The sequence below is a fragment of the Peromyscus maniculatus genome, chromosome X (genome assembly GCF_049852395.1).
Source record: "Peromyscus maniculatus bairdii isolate BWxNUB_F1_BW_parent chromosome X, HU_Pman_BW_mat_3.1, whole genome shotgun sequence".
Taxonomy (NCBI): Eukaryota; Metazoa; Chordata; class Mammalia; order Rodentia; family Cricetidae; genus Peromyscus; species Peromyscus maniculatus.
Window position 1 is genome coordinate 94,810,822 of NC_134875.1, and position 12,299 is coordinate 94,823,120.

A 12,299-nucleotide genomic window follows, 5' to 3' on the forward strand; every position below is an offset into this window, starting at 1 on the left:
TTCACAATTAAAAGAGGTAGGGGATTCCTATTACTAAACAGTAAGGTCTATGTGAATGTATGACTGTTACAAAGACATGCCCATCTACTTGTAGTAGTAATATGGACTCTACCACATACCCTGAAGATCTGTCTGGACTAGCTATAACGAGTCCTCATACTGCAGAAATCTAATAGAATACAAGATGTGTGGCCTATGCAATTCATTCATATTCCCATGAAGAAAGCATCACCCAAAAGTCACATTACATTTTACTGTGGGAAGCCACAGTAGAAGAAATCACATTACCACAAGTATTTCTTGTTCTGAATACAAAGACTAGGATTTTGATTCCCACTATAAAACACAGGCTCATATTATCATGTAGTAACTGTATCAAAATGCATTGTGAGGACCAATAAAATAATTCTTTTGTCGTTATTTTAAAAACTCTAAATACAGTGAGTTCAAAGACCTCATCACTACTGTAAAATGATCAATTGGCCATTCTTCACAGCTCTAGTGAAATTCATGAATCCATGGGGCTTTGTAGCCAGTATCCAGGTGTTGAAAGAGTTGAATACAATGGTGCTGAAACTTTTCAGGAATAATCTAATGCACTCTGTTCACATCACCACCATTACCATTGAACTGGGAAGTTAGGTGCACTGCAGGCTTTATATGAGAGCTGTTCAAGTGCTTTTATCAGAAGACATTCAGATTCATGTGCATGATGTTCTTTCTGACCTGTGAGGAGGACTACAATCAAGATTACATTGACTTTATGGATGATTCATTCATTCTAAGCTAGTGAAATATATGAACACAGGCCATCTATGATCATTGACTTAAAACTAAGAATGTAGTGAAATAATTGGTTTACAAACATATTGGCAAACTGAATATACTTTCCTGTCTCCACCTGTGAAAGGAAAAAGAAAATGTTTATGAAAAGAAGAAAAAATATTCTAAATTCCACAGTTAAAAATATATGGAAGTTGAATGAAGGCACAAAGAAGAAGAAAAAACATTGAACAATGTGCATGCTACTCAACTGAACCCTTCATTAGACTAGCATCAGAGGCTTGTTAAAATGAAGCATCTGGTATCTACCAAGTTGAACTCAATCCTCAGGGGAGTCTTTGCCATGGAGGCAATGGGAATGGGGGGTGGGCTGGGTGGAAGGTGGGGGGTGTGTGCAGGAGGGGGGTGCAGGAGGGAGGAGAACAAGGGAATCCGTGGCTGATATGTAAAATTAAATTAAATTATAAAATAAAATTTTAAAAAATGAAGCATCCGTAAATATGTGATTCAGTGATTCATATGTAACCTAAGAATTTACAGGACTACCAGTTTCCCAGGTGCTTATGTTTTTCTTCAGATAATAATGTGAAAATAAATACATATACTATATCATTATTAATGCCACTAATAATAGAAACATTGCTAAGAGGATCAAAGTGGAGAAGGGTCTTCAATTGGAATAGAGATTGCCTATGTACTATTTTAGCAGAAGGATATTTGAGATACGTTGTCTTAACTGTTAACAGTAATTATGAGAAATACAGTTCACATAAGGAATCAGAGACAATTTGTCAATTGAAAACTAAGTATAATTTCACAAGAAAGACTTAAGAAAGGACATACTAAGTAGAGGAAACCAAAATACATACTAAACACTAAAAATCAACTTGTATTAATCAAATATCCAGTATTGAAATTAAAAGCGCATGACAGAAGTGATACATGACCAACAGACCAGAGTTATGTTATTTCTGAAAACTGAACTTAATAATCCTAATAAAATAAAATTAACATATAAACGTTCTGTACTAGAATGGAAAATGGTGTAAAAAAAAACTACTATAATATATAAGATTATATAACTTTCAAAAAGTTAACTGGGGTGACAAGAAGAATATTAGTCATATACAGTTCAATTGTTATGTTTACATTATCATTTTAAAATGGCACATTGTATTGATGTTTGTTTGGATACCTTTAGTAAATCATGGGAAATTTCCTCTTATATCCAATTATAACGTTTTTCATTGTTATATATAAAACAGACCAAAGACATCAAGCACTCTTGTAACTGTATTTGCTCCAAGTTGTGATTTATAGCCTTTTCTTATTGCTTGATCAATTCCTACACGTGGGCATTATTTTTCATTTCTTCTCTTTCCCACTAAGTTATGAACCTATGAAGAGACAATAACCTTTGTATCCTTATAAAACAGTACCTAGAGAAGAACACAAGTTATATACATGAGATTTGCTGAGCACAGCAAATAAGAACATATACAATAGGTGACGCTTACTGGATTGTCCTGAAATCTGTTAAATTATTTTAAATAAATTGTTAAAACTTGTGTGATAAAGGAGTTTTACATGCAATGGCATTTTATCCAATATATAATATACTCTTCAAATTTCCAGGTGAAAGAACAATTCTTTTTCATTATCACTTTTACTCAAAACACTTAGAATATTACTGGTACGTAGCTAAACATATACAAACACAATGTAACATCACATTTGTTATATTACATTACTTTTTGTTTTGTTTCTTGATACAGGGTCTCTCTACATAACCTTACCTCCTGAGTGCTGAAGTTAAAGGCATGACCCACAATTCTCACTATATTACATAACTTTTATATAGTAATTATAGCAGTGTATTACTAATCTATACCTATAATACACCATGTATATAAGAGTTATACAAGTTTGATGTTTCTGCATTTAAATGAAGAATAGTCTTATAGGGAATTCCTTCTTTCATATAAATTCTCATGTTTTTCTTTCTTTCAATATAAAGACAAATGGGTATTTTTTCCAAATCAACTTCTATACTGTTTTTTTTAGGTTATAATTTCTCTCAATCTCTTAAATTTTCATCACAATTAGTTTAACAGAACAAAGCTATAGCTGACATACAGCATAACAGTGTTTCTAACTTCTGTCATTTTAAAATAATTGTGTAGGCACTCATGGCAGAGAAATTAATAATATTTTGTCATTCATCCATACTAATCATAAAGATGTATATAAGGCAAACAGAGGAGGAACAGACAAGCAAACATGTGGGCAGCGGGGCAAAAGAAAGAAATGGAAAATTAGAATTCTATACAATTATCAGGATTTTATGCCATAACATACTTATTTAACTTTTCATTTATAAGAAAATTATCCTTCTGTGATTTGTCTTCACAATGGTGTAAAAAAAAAGCAACTTTTGGAACTTAATGTGTAGAGTTAATTTTCAGCTAATAAGGTTGTACAGTCAAATCTAAACTTAGAACATGGAAGCATTATTAAAACCCGTAATATCTATTACTGCATGTGAAAATTAAATTAAAAAGTTTAATTTCTGGCACTTGATGCCCAATATAAATTACCTAATTAGTAACTCTTAATATCATTGATTCCATTCTTCTTTAAGTAGTGCCCATTTTTTTATAGTGATGTTCTCAAAATTGCCAGTGCTTAGGCATTTTGATTGCATCTCTTTGAGCAATGTTAAAACACTAAGCCTGTCGCTAAGCCTATAGCTGCATGGGGGCTGATAAGATTATTTCTTGATTACCGTTTGAGGCAGACAGTAGGTCAAATTTATTTCCTAATAAAGCAAAAATATGTTCTTTGATGAACTCACCCTTTGGCTATGTTTGTTCATAGCTTAGGATTAAAGGCCCCGGAGCCTACTAAGGCAAGCACTCTACCTAACACTGAGCTACATCCCCTATTTGGAAACACAATTTCTAAAAACTATTTCTCTGTTCCTTTTATTGTGCATATAAATAGTGGAACCCGGAATATTTAATCAAAGGACATGTTACAGTAATATCCCCTTTAACAAATCTAAGGCCAATGCAGAAGTTTCTTATAGAAGTAAATAATGAGTATGAAGCAGGAGAAACATACATCTAATCCAAGCATTCAGGTAGGTGGATCATGTGTGTGAGATAAGCCTGGGCTATACATCAATTTCCAGGCCAGCTTGCAATAATATGTTAAGAAATTTTGTATATAACTTGTTTGTATTTTCTTACTTTTTTCCTTTTTGTTTGGTAGGTAACATTCAGCATGACTTGTTTCTGTGCTTTACAAAAAAGAAAGAAAGAAAGAAAATTAAAGAGTATCTGATTAAAAAGCCATCACTAATGCCATCATGTGACAATTCTTTAATTTTATATGAAGACTATTAGCTTATGTTTGGTTAAAATTATCCAAAAATTTACATTTTTGAAGGATATATCCTTATTTTTTATGTATATAATTTGTACATATTTTTATATTTAAATGTTAATTTTCTATCTTTGTGATAACAGTTCTTGTCACTCAAGTAGTATATATTTTATTTATAAAACTGAACTGTAATATTTTCTCTCAGAAGCAACTACAATTATCTAAGAGAAGATAATCACATAAATTTGAATTTTCATAAAATACATTTGAATTCCCTTTTTTTATTAGCACTGCATTATGGAAATTTAACCTGGAAATAATAACACCTACTGGAAGGGCATACAGCTTTATAACATTGACGGGATGTAAACAATATAATTTATTTAAAATTAATTGTTTTTTGTAACATAAATTTATGAATAGCTAGCTATATTATATGGTCTCAAAAGATTACTCATACATTAGTAAGTGAAAATTACATTGCTTAATAAATACTTTTCAGCAAGTAACATGAATGTCATTTTAGTATTTTTATTATTTATAAAAGAATTTAATTTCTTACCTCTGTGTAGTCAATATGTGAGTATGCAAAAATTTACATTTTTGAAGGATATATCCTTATTTTTTATGTATATAATTTGTACATATTTTTATATTTAAATGTTAATTTTCTATCTTTGTGATAACAGTTCTTGTCACTCAAGTAGTATATATTTTATTTATAAAACTGAACTGTAATATTTAATTTGACTATATAGGTATCAGAATTCTAAAAATATTTTATCATTAAACTAAGTTTTATACAGCTATATGAAATATAAATATTAGTGATGTTAACAAAATGTATACCACATGAAACCTTGGAAAAATACATTATCTATTCCAGAATGAAGATTTAAAGGTGATTTCTGTTTCATAGGATTCATAGACAATTGGAGAATATTGGCCATAATTTTCTAGTTCAAAAAGAAAAGTCATCACTGTCCACTCATAAACAGAGCAAAATCATCCTTTCAAACTTTGAAATACTTAAAAAGTGCAGCTTACTTTGTTTACCAGCATAACATGAAAATCAACAGAAGTAGCACTTCTGAACTCCATCTACAAAGCTAGTAGCCCTCTAATACTCAAATCAGGTAAAGTCACACACACACAAAATAAAACTACAAATCAATATCCCTGTTGTACATAGACTAATAATAATCAGTAAATTACTTACAAATAGAATATAGACATGCATCAAAAAAGTTACAAACCATGACCAAGTTGGCTTTATCTCTGAAATGCAGGGATGGTTCTCCATGTACAAACCAATATGTAATAAACTACATAAATGGACTTAATAATAAAAATCACATGAACATCTTGCCAGATGCAAAAAAAGCCTTTGACAAAAATCCAACATCTGTCCATGTTAGAAGTCTGAGAGAATGCAAAGCTAGATGGAACATACCTCAATATAACAAAAGCTAGATATGAGAAAAGCACAGACAACACAATTCTAAGTAGAGAAAATTTAGAAAGAATAAATTCAGCAACATAGCATGACTCTGAATCAGTTTGCACAAATCAATAACTTTCTATACACCAACAACACACATACAGAGAAGGAGATAAGAGGTACACTCCCTTTCACGATGTCCTCAAAGAAAATAAAATGCCTAAGAATAAACTTGACCAAGGAAGTGAAGGACCTCTACAATGAAAACTTTTAACCTCTGAAGAAAATATATTAGAAAATGGAACATCTTATGTTCATGTATTGGTAGAATTAACATTATGTGACCAGGTAAGACTTCCAGTGTAGGGATTGGGACAGCAACCCAGGCACATAACCTTCCACTCAACAGTCTGTCCTGCCCATGGGATGTGCTGGGATAACTGTGGCACAGAGATTGTGGGAATGGTAAATCAATAACTGGTTCAGCCTGAGACCCATGCCATGACAGTGAGCCCATGACTGATACTGCAAGCAGTGTTAGAACCCAGAGGCTGGATGGTCCAGAGACCTACAATAGAACCAAACATGAATGGAGGAAAAAATGTCAATATAATGATGTCTAATGATACTCTACTATATTCACAGATTGGTGCCTAGCCTAACAGTCATCAGAGAGGCTTCACCCAGCAACTGGTGGAAGCAGATGCAAAGATCCACAGTCAAACACTTGACAGAGCTCAGGGGATTATGATAAAGAGAGGAAGGAAGGATTGTATGAGCCACAGGGGTCAAAGACATCACAAGAAAATCCACAGAAACTACTAACTTGGGCTCAACGGAACTCGCAGAGACTTAACTGACAACCAGGAAGCCTGCATGGGACTGACCTAGGCCCTCTTTATGTTTGTTACAGTTGTGTAGCTTGATCTTCTTGTGGAACTCCTAACAGTGGGAGCAAGAGCTTTCTCTGAATCCTTTACTGGCTTTTGGGATCCTCTTCCTCATACTGGTTGTCCAGGATTAATACAAGGTGAAGTGCCTAGTCTTACTGCAGCTTCATATGCCATTGATTTTTTTCAATATCCATGAGCAGCCCCTCCTTTTCTAAACATCCCAAATTAAATTTAAAACAACACTGGAGAAATCAAAAACCTAATTTAAAGCATATGTACCAATAACTAAGGTGAAGCCCGATTAGTGTAATTATCTGTAGAGACATAAATCAAGGAATAAGAACAGCTAATTTTTAAACAATTATAAGATCCATATAATGGATTAAGCAAAATCTTTTCAATGAATACCTGCTACAACTATTAGATATTCAGGGGAAAATATGAATATTTTGGCCTAAATTTCAAAACTTATGCAAACAATTAACTCATGAGAAACCATAGAGTTAAATGAAAGAATTACAGAAATATTAGGAAGGAACCCTAGTATTGGTTATGAGACTTGAGAGCAAAAGCATAATCCCTAAAGAGAAATTTTGTGAAAATTGTTTCCACATAATATAACCTTTATTATATTCAAGAAGTTTCATCCTGTGTTAAGAAAAATGACAGACGGAGAGAAAACAGAATTTCAAATTCTATGTTCAAATTAAAAAAAAATAACAGGTATCTGGATGTGGTGGTTTGAAGGAAACTGACCCCCATAGGCCCATATAGAGTGGCACTCTTAGGTTTGGCTTTGTTGGAGTAGGTGTGGCCTTGTTGGAGGAAGTGTGTCACAGGGGGTGGGCTAGAGGTTTCAGATGCTCAAGCCTGGCCCAGTGTCATTCTCTCTTCCTGTTGTCTGGAAATCCAGATGCAAAAATCTTAGCTACCAAACCACTCCAGCACCATGTCTACCTGCATGCTGCCAAGCTTCCCACCATGACAATAATGGGCTAAACTCTGAACTGTAAGCCAGCTCCATTTAAATATTTTCCTATATAATAGTTGTCATGGTCATGGGGTCTCATCACAGCAATAAAACTGGAACTAAGACACTAGAATACAAAAACAACTCTAAAAGTTTGACAGAAAAAAATAAGCAATCCAATTGGAAAATGAGAATAACATATTCAGAGAAAATTCACTAAAGAAGACAGATGGCAAATAAAAACAGAAAGATCTTCAGCCTAAGATTTTAAAGCAAATATAAATTTAAACCACAAAAAGAACTCAAGAAAATCTTCCTAGCTATTCATCCAACATTACATTAATATTCAGAATATATAAAGGATTTAAAAATATATCAAAAGAAAAACAAACCAATACATGGAATGAACAGGTAGCTTACAAAATAAAATACAAACATCACAAATGAATACAGGAAAAAGAAAGAACCTGAAGTTTGGTGAGGAAGATTTAGGAAGTGTAACTAGAGTTTTCCTGCCTTGCCCACAGTCAGGACAAGTCTTTGTCACCTGCCAGCCCCACAGCCGCTCAGACCCAACCAAGTAAACACAGAGACTTATATTGCTTACAAACTGTGTGACTGTGGCAGGCTTCTTGCTGTTTTTATAGCTTAAATTAATTCATTTCCATAAATCTATACCTTGCCACGTGACTCGTGGCTTACCGGCATCTTCACATGCTGCTTGTCCTGGCAGCGGCAGGTTGTGACTCTTTCTGCCTTCCTGATCTTTCTTTTCTCCTCTCTGTTAGTCCCACCTAAACTTCCTGCCTAGCCACAGGCCAATCAGTGTTTTATTTACTGACCAATCAGAGCCTCACATTTGCCATACAGAACATCCCAAAGCAAGGAAGAGTTAGGGGATAAGAAGAAAAATGATCAAAATATAGTCTATGAAAAAATAGTTAAATAAAAAAGAAAGAAAATACAAATGAAGGGGTTGATGATTTAGCTCAGTGGTAGAGCATTTGCCTAGCAAGCACAAGGACCTGGGTTCAGTCTTCAGCTCCAGAAGAAAAAAGAAAATACAAATCAAAACTACCGAGCGGCCATCTGATTTCAATAAGAAATCACAATAGACACTAAATGACAAACAAAGAAAGTGAGTGAGAATGTCAGAGGAAAAGAGAACCTTATACAATTTTTACAAGGCTGTAATTATTTCAGGCTCTTCAAAAAATAAGTTCCTTACAAACAATTTCCATATGATCTTGATATACTATTGCTGAGTACAAACTCAAAACAATCTGTATCAGATATCACAGAGTTCACTCTTGTCCATCATATCACTGTTCATAATCAAGGTATGAAATCAACCTTAATGCCCATCAATAACAGAGATTGTAATGCATGTATGTGTGGGTAAATATTTTAAAAAGGAGTTTTCAGGTAATTGGTAGGAAATGGGTGGAAATTAATTGGTGTTTAGTTTATATGTATATATTTAAGTGCTTTTATGTATGTATGTGTACCATGTGATTTCCTGGTGCCTACAAAGACCAGAAAAAGGCATCTAATGCCTCAGAATTCAATTTATTGTATCTATGTGCCACCAAATGTGGGTGAGAACCAGACTCAGGTCCTCTGGAAGAGCAACACATGTACTTAATTAACCCTTGGTCAATTTCTCCAACACACTGTATGGAAATTACTGTTCATTACTACATAAACTGAAATAAGCCAGATACAGAAAACTATGCATTTCTTCTCAAATGTGGAATCTACAGTACAAATCCGTAAAGTTAAACAAGGGAGGCTTACAGGACAGGGGTATGGTGAAAGAGCCAAGGCTATTGAGCAAGAAATTGTATGAATATGATAACAGTACATCTATAGAAGCATTATTATGAACCCATTTTTGTAAATAACATATAAAAGGACAAATAAATGTTATACATATCTCACATTGACTAAAATTAACAGCATATATGATGATATCATCAAAAGTTGGCAAGCTTAAAGCCATATATAATTCTCTTAACTTGTTTTTGGGAATGTAATTGTTAGATCTTTAGGAAAAATTGGTCAGTTCTATAAAACCAAATAAACAAATATTTAAATATTATGACATACATATTATACACTCAGGCACTTATACCCAAAAATAAAGGCATTTGCTCATATGGAAATTTGAACATAGTTGTTCACAGTTTCTTTATTTGTATTGGGAAAAAATAACTAATAAAAACAAAACCAGAAATAACTTTAAATTAGTAAACCAGTACATATTTAAAATAAGCTTTTACACCATGAGGTACAACTTAACTAGAGAAAGGAAGAAATTACTAATATATTCAAAATATGTTCACATTTCCAGCAAATGATGAAGGGTGAAAAAGAAATGAAAAATAAGCTGGGCAGTGGGGGCACATGCCTTTAATCCCAGCACTCAGGAGGCAGAGGACAACAGATCTATGTGAGTTTGAGGCCAGCCTGGTCTACAGAGTGAGTTCCAGGACAGCCAAGGCTACACAGAGGAACTCCCTCTCACAAAACAATCAAACAAAAAACAAATACAACAACAATAAAAGAAAATCTCATATACTATTACACTAAAAAATTCTTGAAATAAATATATGTTTATATGCAGACAATGAGTTGTGGGCCATGTTGGTGGGGTGTATCAATACTTGTTAACTGAAAACCAAAAAAAAAAAAAAATTCTTGCAATTACTGCCTGTGATGGCTTGATCAGTGCCAATATTTGGGCTGAAATACTTCCCTGTGTATAACTATAATAATCAAAATCCCCTCAGGTACCTGCCCCGAGGCATGCTCTCCCAGAGTCTGGGGGAAGGCACTTACAAGCAGCGGGTATCTAATCTTAAGGATATCAAATGAATCTGTGTACACCGTGCTCTTTTCATCCATCACTCTTTTGTTTTAAGCAAGCTTCATGATCTCTCGCTGTTCTCTTTGTTCTACTGCTTCTCTAAATCTATAGCTTCTCTTCAGTTCTCCTTCTTAGCTCCTCACTTGCCTGACTACTCACATTACTTACAGGAGACTTCTTGCAATCCTATGAAAAATTTCAAGACTCTCAAGGTCCTAGCACATTCTTAGAATAGATGATAAGGAGTAGAGCCATTACCATGGTAAAACAAGGTTCCAAGGTCTCAGGACCAGAGGGAGGGGAAACAGTGTCCAGTGCCACAAACTCTGAGACATAGCTTTTTATCAACAGACTTGGCAAGCAAAGAACTAGCAGGCTTTTCTTAGGGTGTTTTGTGTTAGTAATCTTGGTAGAGACTTGTGACTCTGACCTTGTGAGTAACTGTAAAGTTTTAAACTTATGATCTATTTACAAAGGCCTTTCGTCTAGTTTGAACTTGCTCTGAGGTAAAAATGAGCTACATGTGTGCAGTTTGTGTTAGACTGAGGAGAGATTCTCATTTTCTGTGTTAGTCTGAGCAAGAGGAACAAAGCAGGCTTTAAGAGTCTACAGTATCATGGGAAAATTCATCTGGCTATGAAGCATATCCTAGCATATTTTTTATGTATCAAAATTATACAGCTAAATGAAAAGTCATCTTCCTGACCACCCACAGATACATGTATCCATAAGATTAAGATGTAATCATGAGATTACATATATACATTTTATGAAAATGCATGGTAATAAGAAGATAGCATATTTGTTATTGCACAAGAAGTTTACAAGAAACAGCCAGCTAATCCAAAAGGCAGTGATTCCAAAATGCCTTATGTAAGGGTTTCCTTCAACAGACCCTTGGTTCTGATAGGTTGACCTTTGGAACACTAGTTGTTACATGCTGTATACTCCAATGGCCTTTTGCTACCAGCAGCTCTCAATATATAATAAAATTAAATTGGCTAAAAATTGGCACAGTGCACCAAATGTCTCTATATCTTATTTTACATGTTCACATTAATAGAAATTGTCAGAATGCTTAATTCAAAATGGGTTAGGTTGGCCCGTGAGAGGGCTTAGAGCAAAAATTCTGAACTTCCCAGTCACTACTCCTTTGGGGGTTGAATGGCCCTTTCACAGGGGTCACATATCAGATATTCTGCATATCAAATATTTACAATACAATTCATAGTAGTATCAAAATTACAGTTATGAAGTACCAACAAAATAATATTATGTTTGGGGATCACCACAATATGAAGAACTATATTAAAGGGTCACAGCATTAGAAAGAATGAGAACCATTGGTTTAGGGCATAAAGGTACTTGTAGCACAATATTGATGACTTAAGTTCATTCCTGGGTATAACAAGCAAAAAAGGGGTGGAGAAGAAAATCCACTCTACGTTTTCTGCTGACATCCACATGCATGCACATGACAAACATATTCCTCCCAATAATAATTATGATGATGATAATACTAAAAAAACAAAATAATACCAAACAAAAGGATTAATTAATTAAAACAGAGTTAACTGACCCTGAGGAAAAAATACTTTTAAACTAAATTTCCTCTCACAACAGTGTTTGTGAATTATCTTCTAGTAAAGGAAGACCAGCTACATAAGACCATAACAAACACTGAAAAACAACAAAAATTAAGGAAGATGGAGAAAAACAACCAACATATGTTTGAAGTCACCACATAAAGAGGCTTAATTGTAGAGATTATAATGAAATAAACTGCTTCCCCATGACCCATCATCTATTTCCTTCTACTTTATTATACAAGTAAAATTCATCAAGAAGAGGGGAGATCTAAATCATAGATTCTATTACAGGATTTTATACACAAATTAATCTTCTATTTAAAAATAAACTGTTAATGGTAAAAAATCTTCTCCCATTCTGTAGCCT